This window comes from Eschrichtius robustus, chromosome 17 (assembly GCF_028021215.1).
Source record: "Eschrichtius robustus isolate mEscRob2 chromosome 17, mEscRob2.pri, whole genome shotgun sequence".
Classification (NCBI taxonomy): Eukaryota; Metazoa; Chordata; class Mammalia; order Artiodactyla; family Eschrichtiidae; genus Eschrichtius; species Eschrichtius robustus.
In genome coordinates this window covers 9168648-9193832 of record NC_090840.1, presented here as the reverse complement: position 1 = coordinate 9193832, position 25185 = coordinate 9168648, and the positions used below count along the sequence as shown (strand labels likewise).

The window sequence follows — 25185 nt, the reverse complement described above, 5'->3', positions numbered from 1 at the left end:
GGATCAGGGTGTTGCCTAGAAATCTGTATTTTAAAAGCCCCCAAGGTGATCAGCCAGCTATTGTACAGCAGAAAAACCTAATATTAACCCCATGAAGCAGGTCATCTCTTAAGACGTTATTGTCAGCCATTTCCCCAGTCCCTTGCCAGGGAACATGACTTCAGTTAGACTCTCAGCTGTTCTCAGGGCATGGTGAACATGGACCCTGATGCAGTGGGGGATTTGGGAAGCAGAAGCAGCCTGGAGATGAGCACTGCTGGACCCTGCCAGCCTCAGTGTGGGCAGTAGTGCTATATGAGCCTATATAGGATGCGGGTTGGTATAATTTCCTTCTTTCAACTTGAATTCATTGTTTCAACGTAGTGTATTAAAATGGGCCAGATTACCAAATCTTAAACGATCAGTTTATTCTAAGTCATTAGGTAATATAATTTAAAGGTAAAATAATTATATTATGCATATGGTCTAGCAATAAGAGATGTGTTTAACAGTAAATAGCATAAATAATTACTATTTCATATGTGTTTGCAAGGACTTTTTTCCCTACATATCTGGCGTGTAGTATGCTATTGCTGGCCATTTTTAAAAGACGCTCCAGTGATTTTTTTATGGCTTTTTAGCCGTATAATATGACTACACATGATGTCCCCAGTGATACACATTCTCTGCTCATGAACTGAGGATCTGCAATAGGTGCAAAAGAACCTGGCTCCACAATAGCTGTTCTTACATGCTATAGTTCAATAAGTGACAAAGGAATTTGACTTTTGCTGTTTCTTTAGCAGAGGAGGGAAAGTGTAGGGAGAAGAAATATATTCAACTCTTTAAATGCTAGATCTTATTTCCTCCAATCATGGTAGTAAAGGAAGAGGAGATAGTCATAAGAACACTGAGAAATTTCTCACATCCATGAATCACAATAGGTAGGGAGATTAGAGTACTTTAAAAAAAAGAGTTGACAGTAACCTTCATTTCAAATACAGAGTTATAATCCCAAAACACAGGCGTATCGTGTCAGAATCCTCCAGGACTCCTCTAGTTTGTCACAGACAGCATCCTGGCTCATTTTTTGTGCTTGCCCTGTTCCTAGCCTAGTTCCTAACTTTAAAAATGTTTGCTGAATGAATGGATGGGCAAGTGGACACTGGTGGGGAAGGGAGATTTCTCCTGAGCCCAAATGGGAATCATTGATGATGCTAATCCAGAAAGTCACGCATGTGGTGGAACAAACATCTGCTACCAGAAACTTCTGCCCTTTATCCCTGTCCAAGGAGGGTCTCATGCTAGCGCCATCTGCTGGGGGCTTCTTGAGATGCCCATGCAGATAAGCCTTCTAGATTAGCCTGCCACTTCCTCAAAAGCTGGCTGACCCTATTTCTGATCCAAGGGCTGCAGAAGATTTTTGTCTGCTGTTACCTTTTTATGGATGCCATTGAATATTTTATAGTATCGTTGGTGTTTTTAGCAAATCCTATTTTCAATATATCCTTGAAGATCTGGTTTTAAATTCATGTATGCTTATATCTCATGCTAAGAAAAAACATTCTTCATTGAAATGGAAGCAGTTTATGTAAAATGACTAAGTTACTAAGTATTTGTAAGCCTTCTTATCATAACCAACATATGAACCTGCTATTAATGTATGTAAACTTAACTTACCCTGCAGAAAGTAGGAGTGGATCCTCTGAGCTTAACTTGAAGAAGGCAGGCAATTTTTTCTCTCATTATTACTTGGTCTAAGGCACAGAAATTCAGGCAAAATTTCCTGTCATTACTACTGAGTCTAAGGATGGAAATAAAGGTAAATACAACAAATACCCTATAACACTTCACCGTCATTTGTAATTTTAAGCATAGACATCATTAGACAATTTTAAAAAGGAAATGCAGATGGCTTAGTCCTCATATTAAAAAGCACATGAGGGCTTCCCTGGTGGCGCAGTGGTTGAGAATCTGCCTGCCGATGCAGGGGACACGGGTTCGAGCCCTGGTCTGGGAGGATCCCACATGCCGCAGAGCAGCTAGGCCTGTGAGCCACAATTACTGAGCCTGTGCGTCTGGAGCCTGTGCTCCGCAACAAGAGAGGCCGCGACAGTGAGAGGCCCTGTGCACTGCGATGAGGAGTGGCCCCCGCTTGCCGCAACTAGAGAAAGCCCTCGCACAGAAACGAAGACCCAACACAGCCATAAATAAATAAATTAAAAAAAAAAAAAAAAAAAAAGCACATGATAACGCTAACTTTGGTCTTGAATGAGAAAGGAAAGCTCTGGGCACTCCAAGCAAGGTTCTAACCATAAGTCTGGCCTCAATCTTAATGTTCCTTTTTTTTTTTTTATTGGAGTATAATTGCTTTACAATATTGTGTCAGTTTATACTATACAGCAAAGTGAATCACTATATGTATTTCTTTTTAATAAGTTTATTTATTTATTTATTTATTTATTTATTTACTTTTGGCTGCGTTGGGTCTTTGTTGCTGCGTGCGGGCTTTCTCTAGTTGCGGCGAGCGGGGGCTACTCTTCGTTGCAGTGCGCAGGCTTCTCATTGCGGTGGCTTCTCTTGTTGTGGAGCTCGGGCTCTAGGTGCGCGGGCTTCAGTAGTTGTGGCACGTGGGCTCAGTAGTTGTGGCTCACGGGCTCTAGAGCGCAGGTTCAGTAGTTGTGGTGCACGGGCTTAGTTGCTCCGCGGCATGTGGGATCTTCTCGGACCAGGGCTCAAACCTGTGTCCCCTGCATTGGCAGGCGGATTCTCAACCACTGTGCCACCAGGGAAGCCCTATATGTATTTTTTTAATACCTGGAGCAAAAACCTGGCTAATGATGTCCAGCAGCTCTGCCCAGAATACAGTCTTATTTCTAAAGTTTTTGGCTAAATAGGGCCTGGGTTTTTCACCCTGGTCTGAAGTTGTCAGATGGTTCTCAGCCCAGGGATGTAAGTTTCACGAGAGCAGGCCTGAATTTTACCTTTTCTACAGGAAATTAGATGTTACATTGTCTTCAGCACCCCCTTTAGGCTCCAAGCCCTTTCAGAGGCTGTATCCAGGCCAAATATGTGTGTTAGATAAGCTTTGTTCAGGCCTGAGTTATGGTGCTATTGACTGTGAGTTAAAAGTTAATGAATCAACAATATATATGAAATAAAGTCTCTTTAAAGAGAAATACAGAGAAAACAAAACCTTGTTTTATCAGGAAAAGTTTTTTTCAGCTGGGCACACAAGGACAGATTATAATGAGTTGATGTAAACAATTCAAATATTTTTTCATGTTTGGTTGACTATCAAGCCAAAATAAGCATGTCTTTGAATAAAATTTTTTGTAAAGGTTAATCAGCGCAGGACCCTGGAACTTCACCAGTTGTTACTTCCATAATACGTGCTTTACAAAGCCACTGTCCTAAGCCATTTTCCTATCGGCAATTTTCTTAGGTATTTATCCTCTGGTATGCAATGTCTATTAGTGATTGCATTATGAAACCCCATCACTGTCTGCTGGAGTCTACATAGGAAATGAGACACTACCATCCTCCACAAATGGAGTCAGAGAGACCACAGGAGGAGACTCAGAAAGCAGGCACATGGTGGCAGCAAAAAAAAAAAAAAATGAGACAGAAAGGGCAGTATTTCAGTTTAAAGAAAACTAGAGAGCATCCCAAACAAGATCTATTTCTGTTGAGGGCTGCATTCAGAAAACAACCTGTAGGAGTTGGAGATTTCAAAGATGAAGGAATGCTGGCTGATATAAAGGTCCAGCTCACAATCATGGGAGGAAGTGGGGGAAAAAATTGATTGGAAGTGAAAACAGACATCAAGTAGTCAAAGAACTATGTCTCCCTAAAAATGGCAGGAACTGGGGTGGAAAAAAGAATCCATGAACGAAGCACTACAGTTCTCCCTAAATACAGAAGAGTGTGTGACCCAGAGACTGGAGATCATATCGAGTGGGCAGAGAGGCGGTGTTATAACCTGATGCTATGGGCTTTGGTACATTTTTAGTTAAGAATGGAGCAGTTATTCTTGGAAAAGACTTAGGGTAGATTGCTCTAGGTTCAGAAGTTGGCAGGAACCTGGTGAGGCTGGAGAGCAGCTCCCCGCTTCCAGAAAGTCTTTCTCCCCATGGAAGTGCTAGGATGTGCTGGGAGAATACTAAGAAGATAACGAAAATATAGAAGAACTTGTTCACAGTAATCTTGGATTCCACTGGGCACCGTTGAAGGGGTGGGGATAAACAGCAAGCAGTATTTGAGGAAGTGTCCGAGGGTGGAAGAGTAGAGCCATAAAAAGTGGCCAGAGAGGCCTGACTTTTGGTTTGGGTCCCATGATTACCAAGATGAGAAGAAGGGAAGGAACTTACTAGCCAGAAAAGGTTGCTAAATTTGATATGAACATTATAATGAACATTATCTTAATGCTAGAATTGGAGCAAGTCTCAGGTGTTATCAGGGTCGATGCAGAACTTCCCTCTTCGTGGCCCGCTAAGTGTCCCATAGCCTGGGGGAAGATCTCGTTCCAGTATTGCTTGCTGAGCTGTGGTCCAGGGGTGGGTGAGGTCCTAAGGACGGTTTACAAAGCTCTTTATCATCCATCTTCATCTCCTACTGTTTCTCCCACTGTTTCTCCCTGGCGCGACTAAATGTCCAACAAGGTTTCCCTTTCCACAACCAAGCTCCAGACGGCCACAACGCATGTGGCCACTTCACCTCTCCCTGGGGAATTCATCAGATTCAGGCATCAGCTAAAAAGTCCACTGCTCTGTGAAGTCTTACTCACCTGCTCGTCTTCTCCCCAAGCTTCACCAAATTCCTCCTTCACGTCTTCAATCAAACTGAAGGTGACCTGGAGGGGCAGAATTGGACGGAATTAGACAGACATGGTGTGCCCTGAGACCCCTAAAGACATGACTAATGTTCATGTCTAATGGAAGAAGCATTAGCAAAGTTTGACTGTAAATCAACACGTAAACATATGTATCTGGGAGACGAGAGCCAGTGACGTGTCGTGAAACCTCCAGAGCCCAATTGCCTGCGCTCAAATCTTGCTCAAGCAGCTCCACGGCCTTGAGAAACTTACATTACTTCTCTTTCCTTCTCTGTAAAATGAGGATCATGATAAAGGTTTTTAGCAGAGAAGTGTTATGAGACTTAAATGAACAAAGTAATATAAAGCTGTCGGAACTGCTCCAGACCCATGGTGAATACGCAGTAAGAGGTAGGTATTATTTCGATCAGTACAATTTTTAAAATTCTCTTGATTTTAATTGAGGATTGATGTTGGATTTGGTTACATAATGTATTTTGTTTTTCCTTTGCTTTGTTCATTATTTGATATTTCTGTTTTTCTCTTTTGGAAGAATTCAAGCAATAAAAAGTAAATTAAAGAAAATCATTAGGAAACACTTTAATTTTTCCTGAGCTTAATATAGCTCATGCATCTTTTCAAATTATGATTTATTTTTTACGCTCAAGAACACAAACACACACGTCATAATCATTTAGAAATAATTTTAAAGGGTTATTTAGGAGCTTATTTCATATTCTACCCATAATCTTTGAAAAAGAGATTGCAATAAAGTATTTTTTTTAATGGGTAAAGCAAATAAGAATATGTTTAGACAGCATGAAACTCTACTTCTTTTTCTTACCAGTTCTTGCTCTTAGAAGTCTGTATGTTCTTTTATACAGGGTTTTCTTCCTTGTACTTCTTATTAGAAACGTGAGAATGTAAATAACGGTAGCTCTTCAGATGAAACTGCAGAGTGAAATGTATTCTGTGCTTTAGTGGAGTTTACTCCACTCTTAACATAAAATAGCAAGTGGAAGATTTCAAGACTTGAGGTCTATTTATTAACAGGCTGCTTAGGACAGCACTTGTACTGTCCTTTCCTGGAAATCTTACTAACTCAACAGTAGTCAATCCATCACAGCTTCACAAAGGAGGCGATGAAAAGCATGCCTGTCTGCTGCACTTGAAATTGAAATTAGCCTGATTGGATTGCACAAACAGTCCTCTGTAGTCAGCCCTGGTTGACTTCAAAGGATTCAGATGCATGGAAGAAAAAACTTGCAAAGCTACAAACAGTTGAGAATGTGGAGCAAATAATGTCATTTTTTACTTAAGGCTTAAAATAACAAGCAAAACAAAACCAAGAAAACCCGAAACCCTGCTGTTTCCAAACAATTAATTTTAAAACTATATGTGATTAGTCTATTTATTTGTCATTTAATAGCTACAGGTGGCTCTAAACATTACTACTGAAGTTTAAGGTAATTATCTTTATGTACCTTTTGAAATGCATCTTGCTTTGGTAAGTGAAGAAAATTGATGATATTCCTGAAATCCTGCAATGTTTGTTTACCATTTACAGTGGGTGTGGCAAATATCAGTGTGTGTAGGGCCAGGCAGGAGGTGTGGTAATGGAAGCAGCGTGGATGGGGAATGTGATGAACTTGTTTGTTTATTTATTTATTTATTTATTTTTGGCTGTGTTGGGTCTTCGTTTCTGTGCGAGGGCTTTCTCTAGTTGCGGCGAGCGGGGGCCACTCTTCATTGCGGTGCGCAGGCCTGTCACTATCGCGGCCTCTCTTGTTGCGGAGCATGGGCTCCACACGCGCAGGCTCAGTAGTTGTGGCTCACGGGCCCAGTTGCTCCGCGGCATATGGGATCTTCCCAGACCAGGGCTCGAACCGGTGTCCCCTGCATTGGTAGGCAGATTCTCAACCACTGCGCCACCAGGGAAGCCCGATGAACTTGTTTAAAGGGGCAGCCATGACTCAGCATCAGCCAACTGCTATCTTGCAGCAAGAAGAAACAGCATTGCCTGCTCTAAAGACTGTCAAGTTTTTCCACAATTGCAGTTAATTAAGAAATTAAAACATTGTGTGGGCTAACAAAACGAGTCATATTTATTATATTTCATAGAAAAATCAGTTGTGAGGGTGTGTGGAGCAAAAGATGAAAAGGTAGGATTGCTTGACAATTAGTCACTACAAGAAATCTCTGTTTCTTCTAAGTTGCAGGAGTGAAAATGTTGCCTGAAGGTCAGTGGCAGGTACTTCAAACCTTCAGATGTCCAAGTTCAGCTTCTTAAGCAGGAGCCTAGGAGGTTGCGTTTCTGGGGCTGGGCCATTACTGCAGTTTTTGAAGCTGCCACCATGAGGACTCACACGTCAGCTGCTACAGATGTAGCTAATATTGTCATTACTTCCTGAATTATTCCCATTCCCTCCCTGTAGCCTCCATCATGGGGACCCCTCAGTGCTGCTACCACTGCTGAAATCAGTGTTGTCACGACTTCCAGATCTGTTGCACTGCACCATTAATATCACTGCAGCTACCACTGAGGGCAGCTTTAGAGGAAGCAGGTAGAGAGTAACTTCTCCCCTCCTCCACCAGTATGACTTTCGGTCAGGTCCACCCATTGGCAGATGACATAGAAATGATATGCCAATTTCTTTAAGGGTACATGTGCAAAATTCTCCTGAAAATATTAGAAAACTAGGTTGACCATACATATAAAAAATCCATCAGTAATACAGAAAAATGGCATTGGTTTTACCTAGTAATGCAGGAATGCTTGAACAATAGAAATTCTTTTAATGTCATTTACCACATTAACAGATCGAAGGAGGAAAACCATAGGATTGTCTCAGAAGATGTGAGAAAAAAACATGATAAAATCCAATACCCATTTATATTACAAGCTTTTTACCAACCTAGGAATAGAAGACAACTTTCTTAACCTGATGTGTTTACCTATAACAAAACCATTAACATTATCATATTTAATGTTGAAACAATCAATATTTTCTATAAACACTAAGAAAAGGAAAAAGATGTCTGCTGACACTCCTTATATTTATTATTGTTCTAGAGTTCCTGGCCAGTACAGTAAGACAGGATGAAGAAATGTTATATAATCAGGAACAGAAAAAGACATAAATTGTCATTGTTTGGAGATGTTTAAATTACCCATATAAAAACCCAAGAAAATCTGTAGTTAACACTATTCAAATCAACAAGGTTTTTAGGTATAAAGTCAAGGTAAAAAAAAAATAATCACTGAAATTGTTATAAAACAGCAGCAACTAATTAGAAAATATTATTTTTTAAATATACCATTTATATTAAACATTAAACATTAATGTACCTAAGAATTAATCCAGAGAACACAGGTAAGACCTTTCACTTAATTTTATTGAGTGACATAAATACCTATATATACCTAAAAACAAACAAAAAAACATGAGTATACCATGTTCATGGATGGGAAGGCATAGAATCATAAAGATGGCAATCTGTAAATTTATAGTTATTCCAATAAATACTCCACTAGTATTTTTCTTAGAACTTTATCTTAAAAGTCATATTGAAAAATCAATGGAAAGAACAAGCCAAGATTACTTTATGTATAATATTCTATCAAATATTAAAACTTATTAAAATTATAATTAAAATAGCTTTCTTTGGCTTAATGATACACTAATAAACCAATGGGGAAAACTGCGTAGCATCAAAAAATAGATCAATGGATATACTGAATATTTTGGACTAGTAATGAGAGTTGAGGTACGACAAATCAGTGGAAAAATCATACTATTTAATAAATGATGCTGGAATAATTGACTATCCACATATAAATAAAATCTGTATTTTGTATCATATTATGAAAATCTACTTGGGTTAAAGACTTAAATAAACTACTGGGCATATACCCTGAGAAAAGCATAATTCAAAAAGAATCATGTACCAAAATGTTCATTGCAGCTCTATTTACAATAGCCAGGACATGGAAGCAACCTAAATGTCCATCATCGGATGAATGGATAAAGAAGATGTGGCATATATATACAATGGAATATTACTCAGCCATAAAAAGAAATGAAATGGAGGTATTTGTAATGAGGTGGATGGAGTTAGAGTCTGTCATACAGAGTGAAGTAAGTCAGAAAGAGAAAAACAAATACAGTATGCTAACACATATATATGGAATCTAAGGAAAAAAAAAAAAAAAAGGTCATGAAGAACCTAGTGGCAAGACGGGAATAAAGACACAGACCTACTAGAGAATGGACTTGAGGATATGGGGAGGGGGAGGGGTGAGATGTGACAGGGTGAGAGAGTGTCATGGACATATATACACTACCAAATGTAAAATAGATAGCTAGTAGGAAGCAGCCGCATAGCACAGGGAGATCAGCTCCGGTGCTTTGTGACCACCTAGAGGGGTGGGATAGGGAGGGTGGGAGGGAGGGAGCTGCAAGAGGGAAGAGATATGGGAACATATGTATATGTATAACTGATTCACTTTGTTATAAAGCAGAAACTAACACACCATTGTAAAGCAATTATACTCCAATAAAGATGTTTAAAAAAAAAAAGACTTTAAGAAAAGCACATCTTTAAAATATTTTAAAGTATATATAGAAAATTAACAACTTTGGTGTAAGATAGGGTTTATTAAACAAATACCAGAATATAGGAAGAACCAAAGAAAAGACTGATAAATTAGAGTACATGAAAATTTTAAATTCTAGGCATCCTAAATAAAGGTTAAATACCAGCCAGAAAACTGAATAAGGTATTTACAAAATATGTAACTGCAGAATATAATATCCACTGTATATCAAGGGTCCCTACAAATCAATGAGGTAAGTAATTCAATAGAAAAAAATGGTTAAAGATTCTGACACAATATTCACAAAAGATGATAAAAAGGAATAGTGGATTGTTATGGAAATATAATTTAAAACAGCAAGGTACAATTTAACAACTATAAGACTGATCGTTGCCAGTTTGAAAATATAAAACCATGGCAGGAACTCATATACTGCTAAGAGGAATTTAAATCTGTCACTTTGGAAAGTAATTTGACAATATATGGTAACATTGAAAAAAAGTATATATATTATATATATATATATAAATATATATATTTAGTGTGTGTGTGTATATATATATTTACAAACACAAATTCCACCAGGTAAATCTTCTTCCTAGAGAAATCTCCCTAGAGAAACCCATACACATGTACAAGTACTTGAGTACTGACCAAAATCCACAATGCTAGCCCTATCCCAGGATCCTCTTTTCTAACAAAGCTGTTAGGTAGATGGTTAGAAAAGTGACACTTTGCATGGACCCTGGGACATGCTGCTGCATCAGTACAGCACTGTCTGTCATGAATGACCATAACCCACCTTAGAGAGATTGTAAACACTGAGAAGCTGGAGTGCTCCCTTCCCTAAAACTGATCACTATAAATACTTGTTAACAAAGGAATGTCGTTTCTATTATCGTCATATAAATAAAGGTAAGTTATTTCTATCATCAAGTCGCAAATACTTTAACAGAGGGGAGAAAAGACCATTTTTTAAAACAATCTCAAAATTTCCTCCAGATTCATCTTGCATTTTGTATGTCCAACTGCTGTATAACACCAGCTTGTTTTATTCACTGTTGGTACTATAACCCATTTAGAAATACGAAATGTCTTTATGACCACATGAGTAATTAACCAAATAAAAGGCAATATATGAGCCAATTATTCCAGGGCATAACCTTATCCTTGGAAGGAAATTTAATAATAAAAGGGTTTGGATTACTTTTTTTTTCCTATTTTAAGAGTATCAAACTGATTCCCAAATAAAATCTAATGCACTAAGATAATATGGTTCAATAAAAGGAACAGCAGCCTTATACCCGTTCTAATGAAGAAAATTAATTTCCTGGCCTATTTGAAATGTCAGAATTCACACTTAAGATTTCCATGAACTAAAATAAATAAACTAAAAAGAAACAGTTAAGGGAAAAAACTGAAATAGTAGTGCTATCAAATGGGTTATATAACGATTTCCATTTAATAAAGAGTTTTGTATATTTTCCTAAATATAAATTCTTCAAGGAAAATAGAATGTTCTATTAACACAGGAGAAACACTCAAATGGAATAAATGATTTTCCTTTCCTCTTTTGAATAAAATAAATGTCAATTACTTGGCCCATGATACACCGAGTTAGATTGACAGAAAAAAAGAATGTGGTTAAATAGCTTCTCATTTGGTGCATTGTTTATGTATTTGGTCTTGATGATAATGCGCTGAAACACAATCAATCACTGATTTTAATTTCCTTTATTGTGTCACAGACAGATGAGAAGGGAAGAGAATTGAATGAAGGAGTTGTTTAGCCAGGCCGTGCACCGTCTCTAGATCCAGATGGGACACATATCCTGTGTTCTTTGCAACATGACTAAGCATGGCTAAGAACCACCTCACACAGTCCGTGCAGTTCACAAAGCACTTCCCTAAGAGACGGAGTTAAAAAAAAGACTCACCACCTTCCTCTTTTTGTATGTGAGGGGATCATAAAACAAAGAACCTAATTTTCATGAATCACAGAATAAAGATGTCTTATATTCTGTATGTGTTATATGTTCTAAAAACAACAAGATTAGTAATAGTTGCCTTTGACACTACCAGGCGCTCAATAATCAAGAGTGTAAAATAGATAGTGGGAAGCAACCACATAGCACAGGGAGATCAGCTCGGTGCTTTGTGACCACCTAGAGGGGTGGGATAGGGAGGGTGGGAGGGAGACGCAAGAGGGAGGAGATATGGGGATATATGTATATGTATAGCTGATTCACTTTGTTATACGGCAGCAACTAACACACCATTGTAAAGCAATTATACTCCAATAAAGATGTTTTAAAAAAAAGTGTATTTACTAATACTTTTCATTATAATATGTTGGCAATTCCTGGTTCTTTCTCCCTCTTTCTTTCTCTTTTTAACCGTACAGACATTAATAAGAATTTATAATATAAAGTGAATGAAATTATTGTGTAGAGATGAGGATAATTATTATTATTGTGTAGAGATGAGGATAATAATTTTTTCTTCATTAAGTTGAATATTTTCTATAGGAGTAGAGTAAAACCTAAAGAAATGACCTATAATTAAAGATTTGAAATGTCTTAAGCTTTACGTCCAACGAGAATACAATTGACCCTTGAACAACACGAGGGTTAGGGACCCCGCGACCCTCCACGGAGTCAAAAATCTGAGTATAACTTTTAGTCAGCCGTCCACATCCTGACCCTCCTCCTATCCCGAGGTTCCTCTATATCCTTGATTCCACATCTGTGGATTCAAACAACAGGGGATCTTGTACTGCTGTAGTATTTACTACTGAAAAATATCACATATTACTGGATCCATGCAGTTCAAACCCATGTTGTTCACAGGTCAACTGTACAGGATTTTTTAAGCCTTTTATTCAGCACTCAGGTTTACTACCCAAGCACCATCCGTTCTGAAATCCTTTAGTTTGAGAAATTGTTTCTTCAAGAAACTTCTGCAAAATGCTTGACTTTTCCTGGAAAGCCATACATATAGCCCCTTATCTTGGACATCCGTCAATATACATCAATACAACTGGTTAAAAAAAAGTAACGTGTTTGGTGACTAAATAAGCATCCCTTCTTCCAGACAATCTTCTGTGATGCTCAAGGGGATGCAACCCCTCCCTTCTTGTCTCCCCTCCCCCAAGTTCTCCACCTCTCATGGGGCACCAAATACACAAAAGGCATTTATTTGTTTCTCTGTATCTTGTCCAGTTGACTGTGTGCTCCTTGAGAAACAGAGTCACAACTTCTCCATCCCTGTATCTCCCAGGGCCAAGGACAGTGCCTGGTATCTGAGTTTAATAAAGTGAAAAGGATAGTTGAAGAATCTTTCTATTAAAACAAAATCCACTTTTATGTCCCTTGCCACTGAATCTCTGGATATTTCTGAATAGTTGAGAGCACATTTAAAACATTCCATGTTCTGTGTTTTTTATTTTGTTTTTTCATGTGGTGGCCAGTCAGGTGCGGCCACAAGAGGAAACACAGGAGAGATTTGGGAAAACAAGGTTTATTATACTCACAGGTCCCAGCACACGACGCAGGCCCACGTGGGGAAGCCTCGGGTGATGAAGAGGCAGAAAGCAGCAGTGAGGGGAAAGCCTGGACTAGACCTTTCCGGGGGGTTCCCGGGAAAGGCAAGGCAGGTTAAGGTGAACAGTTAAGGACTGGCTAGTTTGAATACATTCAGCAGGAGCCTAGCTATGGGATGGTCCCCAGTTGCCTGGTACCTGGCCCTGGGATAATTGAGGCAGGGACTCATTGCCTCCTGGGGTGCAGGGGCCCACAGAGGGGGGCAGGCTCTGAGTCGAACAAACTTCCTGCAGCTCATACTTCAAGGACAAATGGCAGGAAAACAAACAGCCAAGTCCAAGGTCACAGGTACCTTCTCCACCCTCGCATGGACCCCGAATACCAGGATTAGAATGGGACTGAAACCTACTGCAATCAATAATAATAATCATAAAAGGTGCGTCCCTATAACTCCATGGAACTACTTTCCATAAATTTTCACTTAATGGAATTGAACTGAAAGTGGTTCCAAGGCATTCATAGCATTCTTATTGTCATGTGGGGACACAGTGCAAGAAGCCCCCTTAAATATCAGACCTCAAGGTCAGGGAGAGGAGAAAAACTGCCTTTGTGTTTCCTCCAGTCCTGAAACGTGGCAGTGTGCTAAGTGGCCACACTGATGGAAGACAAGAAACAAACAGACAGTACACACAGTGGAAGACGCTCTATAATGTGTAACATTATTCATGTGTTTTCATCAGTGATACACTTCTCTTTGACTCCGTCTGGGCAGACAATTGTTACCCAATTAAAAATGAGAGAGTGTATAAAAAGAAAGGTGAAAACAAATATTAGTAGAATGATCACGCTGCTTTGGTGGAAGTAGAAGGGCCCCGATGATTGCTTTAAATCGCCGTCTCAGACCTTATGAGAGACTAAGCCTTGAAGCTCCCATTTCCTTTTCTACCTCATAAACTGATTTGAGGAATAATGAACTACTGTTTGTGAAGCACTTATATCTTTAAATAATGACTGTAATAGGAAGGCAGATGAGGGTCGAAGGAGGAAATATTCTTTTCAGAGCGGAACAGGTTTTATCCGGTGACATCACCTCTGAGACTTTGGCTGCTTAGGCTGGGGTGATACCCTGATACATGGACCTCATCTCTAGAGAAGCAGCCAAAAGCTGTCCACCGTAACTCTCAGACACTGTGTACTTGATCTCTCTATCAGATCAAAGCCACCACTCAGGTCTTTTTTGGGAGACAAAGCCAAGGGTCATTTGTGCAGCCTCACACCAAAAATTGAAAATTAGTTAACTCCATCACTCCACCTGGAAGAAGAAAACGCATGGGATTTAATTTGTAGCCATGGTATAGGATGTTGAAGAAATAAAACCTATCTGGCTCCTTGGTTATCAGAAAGAAAAAACAGATAAATTGCAACTAATACAGGAGTGTCAGAGGTTTCAAAACCGCCAGGGTGTTTATATTTTCTTCAATGCTCTTAACGTTAAATTAGAAAAGACACTAAACAGCATTGGAACTGATGGAGTATAGAAAGTGATATCAACAAAACTGCTCAGAAATAGAAGGAAGTCTTAGATTTAAACGTCAAGTCCAAATTGATCTGTAGACAGAGGAAGACTCCCTCCTGGAAAAAAAAATTGCAGCCAAATGTTCATCAATAGAGACAAAAGATGAGACTGGCAAACTCATTATAGTGCCAGTGAAGCTGTTTGATAAACCACAGGCCGGAGACAAAGCTCTCTGTTAAAAGAGCAGTCTGAGGCTCTCCACTCAACCTGCCAACTGCAGCTAACATGAACATCTCTTAACAAGAAATGTGCGGGGGGTGGAAAAATGAAGGAGCGATTCACTGAATGAGACAGAAAGCTCCAGATCATTAAAGGCATTGCCTGAGACACCTGGAGTTGGTAATATGCCAAAGCCCAATGATGCAGCAAAAAAATCTGCAATCAACTGCTCTGAAGAGATCAACATTCAGCAGACCTAAAACTTAGCTAACTATTTATTTAAAATCCTGCACATCTGGGGCAGGGCAAGACTGACTGGGCTGAGGCAAATGTCATTCATGAGAGAGATAATGAGTGCTGAATAGACCAACCATCTCTTCCTGCCAGACTCAAAACGCCCCTGCGGATGAAGCCTTGTTCAGAGGATTTGGGATTCTGCATGGGATCTAGATGTGCTGGCTTACACGCTTAGCTCTAACTGAGTCCAAGTCTGCTGGTCTGGACAAATTTACTCCTAGCTCTTGAGAGAATCTGGGCCAGAAATCATATATGCCCAAAGATTCAAAATAGGATAGTGCCGCTTGAAGAGAAAAATGTTTGTGAGAACCGCGGAGATGCTTTGCTAATACCGCTCATGCAGAGAACTTTCTGTGGAGGACTCACAGCCCCCAGTTGCTGCTGCCCAGTGCTCTCAGGTGCCCATGCTGAGGCCCTGCTTCCCCCTGCTGCTCCCATCGTGACTGAGGATGGCAGGGCAGCCAGGCGTGGGGCTCCTCTCACACGCCGTCCTGGCTTGCGGACTTCCTATCAGCCTGGTGAGACCATCCCAGCACCGCACAGTGGTCTGAGGCTCCGCTTCCCAGTCCTTCCTTTCCCCTCTGCTGTCACAGGAGCCACCACCCCTGCAGGACAGTCTAAACACTCCTTTCTCCTATGCCTATCCCCTCCCTCTTTATCCTTCAGGGCACTTCCTCAATAAATTGCCTGCGTGTCTAACCCTGCCTGGTCTACATAGATTCCACTCACGGAAGAGACGAAAGTGATTTATCAAGATGTTTGTTTAGCATTAGAAAAGCACAGCATGGATTTCGTAAAAGTCGTGTGACATTTAAATGACTTTCTTTCTCAGTAGGGTTACTAGAGCGACACATGGGGGGAAATGCAGAAGGCATTTGTATTTTCACAAGGCATCTGGCGATGTCTCAGTTATGACTGCATTTGGTCTACGAACACCGTGCGATGACTGACCCTGACTGCACTCATCCAGGACACTTCAGAGGGAAGGCTGTAAAGGATGCAGATGTGTGGGAGAGGTGCGCTCAGGGAAGACGGAGAAGACCAGGCAAAGACCCAGCAGGCTAACAGCTGCCACGCACTGGGATACTTCCAGAACATTTACAGTGCTCCTGGCAGTGTATAAAACAAAATGCAGACTATGTATACAAACACATAAAACCAAAATGTCATCCTTTTGATGAGCCCATGAAAGAGACGATTTCCTCTTGTTAAGGATGAAGAAGCCAAAGCATGGGAAGCTGGTTTAACTTGACAAAGAATGCACCCTTGGTTAAGAACCAGGAACTAAACCTGGCCTGTCATCCTCAAGCCCTGTGCTAAGCACAAGCCCTGCCTCCTGTCTCTGGGGAAGAATTTCAAGCTCAGTGTGGCCAGACTTTGATATGCACTGTGATAAACACTATGGTGGGAGAGAAGGGTCCCCTCTAAACAATGCAAGGTCACAGTTTGCAAAAAGACCTTCCGGGCCTTTTTTAACATGCAACCAGCATCATCTGCAGGGCAGTAGGTGAAAGTGCAGGAGAGTGTGCTCTGGGTCTCTGGCCGCTCTCCAGGTACAAATGCAGATGCCTCTTTGATGGGGTGGAATCTGGGCAGAGTGGCTAACAGGACAAGCCTGGGCTTGGGGAGGGTGTGGGTTAGGTCAGGCGACGAGATTACTCCTTCGTAATGCCACATCGTAGCACACATGTCACATGTTCCCTTCCCAGCAACTTGGCCCACTTCTGAATTTGCTTTTAATTGTGGTGGACAGTTCCACTGAAGCTCAGCCTGCTTTTGTGATGCCAGCATCCCAACTAATCAAACACCTGCATCTTTTGCCATTATCTTGTAAGATCTTATCCAACTTAGCAGGCTCTCGTTTCCGCCTATGCTTGTATGCAGCCTAGAGATACAGAAATTTATCAGCTCCATCAGGGAAAGGGAGCCATTGGATAATTCTGGGGGCATTCTCGCTGCTCTGAGCAGTCACGGCAAAATTGAGCTACTGTTGATTACAGTAGCATCCTGGATAATGCACGCTTATATTGGCTTTTCACCTTTCCTTGTCTCAATAACCCTGCTTCCTCATTCCCCTATGATCACCTCTCAAAATATAGAGGTGCTCTAATCCTTGTCACAGCCTGTCCTGTCAGGGGAACTTAAGCCAAGACAGTTGGTATAAGAAGTGATTCTAGAAAGTACTCAGAATGAGATTCTGGAGCCGGGTCTATCACAGACCATCAGCCCATTTCTGACGATTAGAGGAGGGGGCAGTAATCCCTGGCGCGTTTAGAGGAGGGGGCAATAATCCCTGGCGTGTTTAGAGGAGGGGGCAATAATCCCTGGCGTGTTTAGAGGAGGGGGCAATAATCCCTGGCGTGTTTAGCAGCACAGCTACTGAGCCATCTGTGAGGTGACTGGGATGAGGGAGAGGAGAGAAAGGTAAGCAAGCATTGGGTCCTGCAGTCGCTCTAGCAAAGGAACAGCATGGGGCAATGGTAAATATGATGGTGATGAAGTGGGCTGACTTTCCCTCCCTGCCCTAGAAGGCTTGAGCAAAAAAGAGAATCAGGCTCACGTTAGTCAGCTATCAACCCAGTGCAGGCAGGTGGCGACAGCCAAAAGGTCTCATGGCAACACTTAAATACCTCCTCCAGACATATAGCAAAATGTGCTAAACATGCAGCCCAGAGTTAGCTTAAAAGGGTGAGAACTCAATGGAAACTGCATGTATCATCTGAAGAGGTATCCTCTGCTAAAATAAGGGCCTCATCGGAAATAACGGCACCTTGAGGCCTGGGCTGGGGACTGTTCTATGTCTGCATCAAACAAAGGTACAAGTGGAATTGCCTCACTCCCCATCACTTCCAGCAACACTCCTGCAGGATGTGTGCTGTACAGGTCTTACATCCCACAGAATTAGCAGTCCAGGGGAAAAAGAAACAAAAAACATTCCACCAAGGGACAGTAAGGGACAGTTTACCCTGAAACTCACTGCGTATTTTAGACTCCTGGTTTCAGCACAGGAAGGCTTGTATTTTTCAGTGTAACCCACGCCGATTACCATCAGGAGCTAAAGGGGGAACATGGCTGCAACTTGGGGACCCCTGGGGGTTCTTCGGCATTTCTATGCCTATGCTTACTGAACAGGCAATTGTAACAAACACTGCCACAAACAGGCAAGGCAATCAAGAATGCAGACCCCTCTGGGATGAAGGTCTGCGGCTCTGTACCAGGTGAGCAACGCGGTTCTGCCACAGTGCCGGATGAGGGTGAGGGATACCTAGAAGGCATGGATGCAGAGGGAGATGATAAATTCCAACTGTCGTCCGGATACCAGCTGCGGCAGGGAGGACCGTAGCTCGTTCTACTAAACCTGCCTGTGTAAAACTTTCTCATAGAAATTGTAGCCATTCCCCACCTTGCAAATGTGGTGACAGAGCGGACTTAGCGAGGGGCATGACACAATGTGAAGCGTGCAGCAGGCTGGGCTGTAGCACGTGCCACGTGGCTCATCTCAGCTTTAGCCTCGCGTGCAGTGCGGCACCTGAGCTCTGACTCGCCTGGCTGTGCCTCAGACACGCACGGCCTGGATCAGTGCATCGTACTCCAGGGCTTTCTGAGATGCCAACAGAACTCCTGGGACCAGCCGCAGGCACAGCCTGAAGCCAATACCCTTGGCGGTGACCTTAAACCAATGGGTGAGGAGTGTCAGTGGATAAAGGCTGCAGCCTCCCGACGTTCGCAAGGACATTTCTGAGAAATGTTCTGTTCATTTCCCGGAGCTTCTGAACGAATCGCCCGATCGCCTTTAGCAGTGGCAACAATAAGGCACACGTATATTGGCTTTCCTCCCTCTGTGTATGTCTCCCTCTCTTCCTTTCCTCTGCTTCTTGAGTTCATCTGTCAGACAAATTACCTGTCCTAAAACCCCCTTTCAAGCTCTACTTCTAGAGGAAACCAAACTAAAACACACAAAATGTCTCCAAAATCGTCATGTTTTCTGCTTTATGACAAATGTGTTCACTCCGGCTGGAGGTGGTGTAGCTGCATTGACTATTGGATAAGGAATATTTATTATTTAGAGCCCAATAGCAGTATGAGTCTGGGGTATGTGCCAGATTTCAGATTTCTACTGCTTTGCAGAATCTTCACCTTAAAACTTGGAGATGCTGAAAACTCACCGTCACAGCCAGATGAGTTATTGCTACTGGAATTTTTAAGTTGCTCAGATAACATATTTTCAGAGAAACTCTACCGCAGAGCAAAATTGGAAGCACTGGAGGGAATACATGTTACAAGCCTATCATTTTTCACCTTTCAGATTCCCTTACACATCCAGTTCAAGCTATCATTGCTATTGCTTTGGGTCATTCCAAGTCGTCCCCAGCGAGCAGTCAGCTACTAGCTCTGACCACTCTCTAAGAAACATGAAGTTCAAGCATAGTCTAAGAGCTTAGATCAATGAGTCATGAACGAGCTAAATGGGGTGGCTCACCTTCACAAAGCTCCCAGACCCCGAGGGCAACACTGAGGAACGCTGATGGATGCTCTCCAAGGCACAGCAGTTAAAATAATACTTAGCATTTAGTGGCTTCCAGTCCCAAATTATTTACTGAAATCTGGGATAGTCCATCGCCATGCCTTTGAAACATGTGATATTACCCTCCTTATTCTAAATAGAGGAAAATAGGTTAAAAGTGACTTATTTAATAGTATAGTGGGCAAAAAAGCAAAAATTGTAATTCAGTAGGTCCTACATTCAGAATTATCTCCTTTGGTTGTATAAGTTTGAAGAATTCAAACCAGACTGATGTTCTATCCAGGAAAATTTTTTTTCTATGTGCTATTTCCTACTGTGTTCCAGAAGCAAGTGATGTCAATAGCTCTTTGAATGGGGAGCTCAGGCTTCAAGCTCTTGAGAGTGAAGGATGTTTTGTTGCACTCAACAGGCCATGGAGGTTCTGGAGAATTCAAAAACCGTTGCTGAAGACAGTAAAAGAATATTTACTAATCCTTACTTATGTCAAATAGACAAAAGCGGAGGTGTGGACTGAAGGAGTGGATTGATACAACTTATTGTGTGTCCACAAGTCATCCAGAATCAGGGCACCGCTCCTTTATTATGCTGAGTTGAACAGCTTTCCGTTTAGAGTGCTCGCTGCAGAATGCGAGCATAAGGAACTCGTTTTTTCTGTATCACAACATTTCCTTTGAAAGGTGACTAAACCTGTATGGCTGTTAGCATCCCTGACACCATCTTGGGCCCACACAGCTCCTCCCGTCCTTACGCTGACCCCACCCAGGACTGCACTGAACGGTAAATCACTTCTCTGTCTTCAGGGGCTTTGTAGTTAATGGATACTGTTTAATAATCATTAGGACCACATGGCCTCTATGCTCTGTTAGTCCCCAAACAATGAAGAAGACCGTACTCCCAGTGCCCACAAGACTAGGTCCCCATTCATGAATCTTGACTTAGGAATGCACATCCTGTTTCCAAGCACGCACCCTCTTCCGTAGGTTAACTACAAAATTTACCCCAATGGCCCCTCAGCAGAGCAGCTGTGAATGCTTCTGAATGGTCGTCCGCCACATCCCGATGCCACCCTGTGAGTAACTTACCCTATAATAAACTGATCCATCGCTTATACGCAGCTGCCCCCCTCATTTTTCAGTCTCAAGATAACTTCTCAGTTTGGTGGGTACTTTTTGTTCCCTCCATCCTCCAACAAAAATGAATACGTTAATTAAATTATTTTAAATTATCTTTTCACATAGACATAATTTCTGAAATTCTGGGCATAGCTACATCCCAGGAAAAGTAACCGTTTTTTCAACATAGACAAATCTAATGAGAACTGAAGAGTTTAGAAGGAAAGAATTACACTAATATAAATTATCATATTGTTCAAAACTAAACACTGACATCTATATGCCATTTTCTTAAAAGTCTCGGGGATGCTTATTAAAAAGGCAGGTTTCTGGACCTCATCCAGGACCACCAAATCAGAGTGTTCTAGGGTAGAGTTCAGGTATGTAAACTTCCAAACAAACTCCACTCCCACCTTCCCCTGCAGCACACATGACTGGTCCTAGGAAGTCTGGAGAAACAGAACCCTGCACACTGTATTCTGGATCTCCATGTTGGGGAAGCAGCAAGTTACATGAAGTCTGATTTATAAAAGCACACTCACGTTGGGATTTTTCTCACATACCAACAAGTCCGCACATAGGTGCCTGCTGGCTTCGTTCCAACAGTGCCGTGATGCCAGGCCCAGCGTCTGCAGACCCTCTGGGCTTCTTCCTCATAACCGTCCCCCAACCCCAGGAACTATAGCTCAGCTCACATTTACACCCGTGCTGTGTCTCCTCAGAGGCTGCAGCCTGGGGCACGCACACAGGCATCTGGGGATGACAGCTGTTATTACCAGGGTTCTCTTTGAATGTCTCTCTCTCTAATAAATCTGTTAAGCTGTCTGCCTCTCACTGTATCATCTGTAGCTTTTAGGCTGCGCTAATAGCTGACTAATCGCCCTATTGTTTTCAATAATGAACTGGAGCATAAATTTCTCCAAGGTCTGATATCCTTTGCAGGGATATTTCTTGAAGTCAGTATTTGAGTTTTGTTCTGACCTCAGGAGGACTTTTTTTCTTTCTCTGGTCATGTGGCCAGCCTTCAAGTTAGCCTGCTGTTTTCATGGAGCTACCCATCTCCTCTTAATAGCTTTCCATAAAAATCTCCATTGGTGTTGAAAGCAATCTCAGGTTTGAACATACCCACATTCAGTTCTAAGTAAAGTCAGTGTGTGGGGCAAGGAGCTTCAGAGCTCTGACCCGCCTCTCTCTCTGAGCAAAATCTCTGAGCCACTCTTCTCCAGCTGGGGATGGGGCAGTGACCCCCTTCTTTCAGAGTGACACTCCTGATTTATGAGCAGGATGCTTGGTTGGGGGTGTCTCTCTCAGCTTTGAACCCCCAGGAATGAGTGATCCGGGGGGAAGGTGATTAGGACCTGCCATGCCTACAGTAGAGGTTCTGCCCTGTAAGTGGGGGCCAGGGGAGGAAGAGCCCTAACATCTTAGGCTCACTTGGAATTTAGCCTGTGCAACATGGAGCTGGGAGATAATTAGAAATCCTGGCAGCCTTTGCCTCCCGGAAGGATATCATAGCCCTGGACTAGGGGCTGTGAGGAAAGGGAGCTCTATTTTCTTACCACATCCCTCTGGGGAGTGGAGCTTCCTTCCTACAGAGTTGAGTGGGGAGGGAGGGAGCAGGTCATGGTCAAGTGATGCCAACTCTGTTCTAACCAAGATTTAGTAGATTTTTTTATTAAAAAATATTTCTTCATTTTTTTGTATAACCTTAGCACAGTTTCCAGAGACTTTACCTTTTTTTTAAAATTAATATTTGCCAGTTATGGTTGTGTTGCTGGGGAACCAGTCTGTGGAGTTTCTTACACTACTGTTCTGGAAGTCATTTCTTTTCTTGATTTCTTTAGACCTGTTAACACATTACAGAATTGACATCTCTGTGGTATTAGTTGTAAGTATTTTATCCCAGTTTGTCATTTGCCTTTTTACATCACTTGGGGCATATTGTTTTGGCATGGTATTTAGAAATAAAATTGTATGGATAAAGAAGATGTGACACACACACACACACACACACACACACACACACATACACACGATGGAATATTACCCAGCCATTAAAAAGAATGAAATAATGCCATTTGCAGCAACATGGATGGACCTAGAGATTATCATCCTAACGAAGTAAATCAGAAAGAGAAAGATAAATACCATATGATATCACTTATATGTGGAATCTAAAATACAACACAAATGAACATATTTATGAAACAGAAACAGACTCACAGACATAGAGAACAGACTTGTGGTTGCCAAAGGGGAGAGGGAGTTGGCGAGGGAGGTATTGGGAGTTTGGGGTTAGCAAATGCAAACTATTACATATAGGAAGGATAAACAACAAGTTCCTACTGTAGAGCACAGGGAACTGTATTCAATATCCTGTGATAAACCGTAACGGAAAAGAATATGAAAAAGTATATATATATATATATATATATATATATATATATATATATATATGTGTGTGTGTGTGTATAACTGAGTCACTGTGCTGCACAGCAGAAATTACATCATTATAAATCAACTATACTTCAATAAAATTTAAAAAAATTGTATTTAGCTTACATAATCATTTTCTCCTTATTGAATTTTGAACCTTAATTGGAAAAGCATTCTCCTCTCCCATGTTGTAAAATAAGGGGCTCATTTCCTCCTAGTACTTGTGATTTAATTTGTACATTTAGGCCTCCAACTATTTTTAGTTTATTGAAAGTGGGTTGTGTGAGGTATAATTTCTAAATCAGCTTGTTCTAAATGGCTAATTCAGTGTTCCAAACCAATGATTAAAAACTCCATCTTCTCACATTCCTGAGATTGCACGTTTATCATTTAAAAGTTTTCCACATATATTTTAGTTATTTTTGACTCCATTCTGTTTTTTTGGCATATCAATCTATTTATGAGTTCTTTTAATTATAGACTTCCTATTACGTTTTAAAATTTTTAAATGGTTAGCCTCCTGCAACTCAATTATTCTAATTTTTAGGGTTTTCTGGACAGTTGTGGTTTATTTTTTTAATTTTTAAAATTTTAGAATTATCTTGTATGGCTCCGGACCAAGAAAATAAAATTAAACTTGATGGATTCTGTTATCACATTACATTTATACATTAACTTGGGGAGTATTGACATTTTTCGATTGAGTTGCTCTATTCAAAACCACAGAAGGTCTGTGCATTTGATTGAGCCTAATTTCTCCGCATTTCAGTGGCATTTTAGTTTTCCTCAATCACATCTTGCATGTGTCTTCTTAACACTATTTCTGGGTGTTTGTCACTGTTGTTGTTGCTGTAATAAGTGGTGGTTTTCTCTTCCAACATGTCTTTATACATTGTTATTTTTGATCTATGAAAGAGCTGTTGATTTTGTATTTTAACTTTATAATCTGCTAAATTGCTGATTCTCTTATTGTTTGCATTGATTTTTTTCCACTGATTGTCTTTGGTTTTCAAGGTATGCTATTATAAAGCCTACAAATAAAACTATTTTCTCCCTTTTTTTTTAAACTGTAATACTTGGAATTATTGACTATGTCTGAAGGATTGGCTGATTCCCCCAATATAATAAGTAGTAGTGAGTATTATAGTAATTCTTGCCTTGTTCATGATTTTAGTGAGAATGGAAAAGATGTTTTCCTGTAAATGAAGATGCTGATGCTGATTTTTCTTCATTTTCCTGGAATAAACTCCACATAGTCTGATGCATCTTTTTTTTTATGGTATTGTTGGATTCTATTTGTTAATGGTTTATTTATAACTTTTCACCAGTATCTGTGAGATCAGTCTGTAGTCTGGTTGACTGTGTAGTTGTAATTACTGTTGCAATCATTGCCAGGTTTGGGGATCACTGTCATATTTCCTTAATGAAATTTATTTGGACGTTTTCCTTATTTTATAAGCCTTGGAACAGTTTAAATAGCAATTGCATTATTGGTTCTTTGAAGGTTTGACAGAAGTCCCTGTGGAAACATATGAATGAGGTCCTTTTGGGGGGTATAGCACTTCAATACAGTTCTCTATTTCTTCTAAGGACATTGAAATTCAAATCTCTTCTTCCTGGGATTGGTTTTGGTAAATTTTGTTTCCCTTGAAATTTACCTCTTTCATCTAAGTTTTCAAACTGACTTACAAAGAATTGTGCAAAGTTTTCTCTCAGGAATTTATTTAAGCTCCTACAGTTTCAAAAGGTATTTTCCCTGTCATTTTTTGTTTTGTGTATTTTGTGTTTCCTTCTGTTTTCTTTATTGTGTTAGCTGCTGGTTTGTCTATTGGGTTGATTACTTCAAAATACCAGCTAATGTATCTCTGTATTAGTTATACTTTCTTGTTTTCTAATTTGTTAAATTTCTGCTTTTATCTTAAATCTTTTATTCTTCTAATTTTTAAATATTTATTTTGTTCCTTTTTGTGCTTTATGAAGTGGATCCCCCCTTCCATTTTTGTTATTTGTATTAAGAGTCACGAATTTTCCTCTGAACATTGTTTTAATTGTATTATATAGATTCTCTTTTGTACAGTTTTAATTCTTTCTAAAAGAAATTATTCGGGCTTCCCTGGTGGTGCAGTGGTTGAGAATCTGCCTGTCAAGG

At 40.7% G+C, this 25185-nt stretch overlaps 1 protein-coding gene across 1 annotated transcript in view; it reads right to left on the bottom strand.

Moving 5' to 3' along the window:
- The window catches only part of NKAIN3 (sodium/potassium transporting ATPase interacting 3), a 681284-nt gene that overhangs the window by 521109 nt on the left and 134990 nt on the right, over positions 1 to 25185 (bottom strand). The window contains exons 5-6 of the mRNA XM_068525591.1: positions 4766 to 4831; positions 1660 to 1736 (exon numbers count right to left, since the gene is read on the bottom strand). The gene's annotated coding sequence lies outside the window, so the exon portion shown is untranslated. The remainder of the gene's footprint in view (positions 1 to 1659; positions 1737 to 4765; positions 4832 to 25185) is intronic.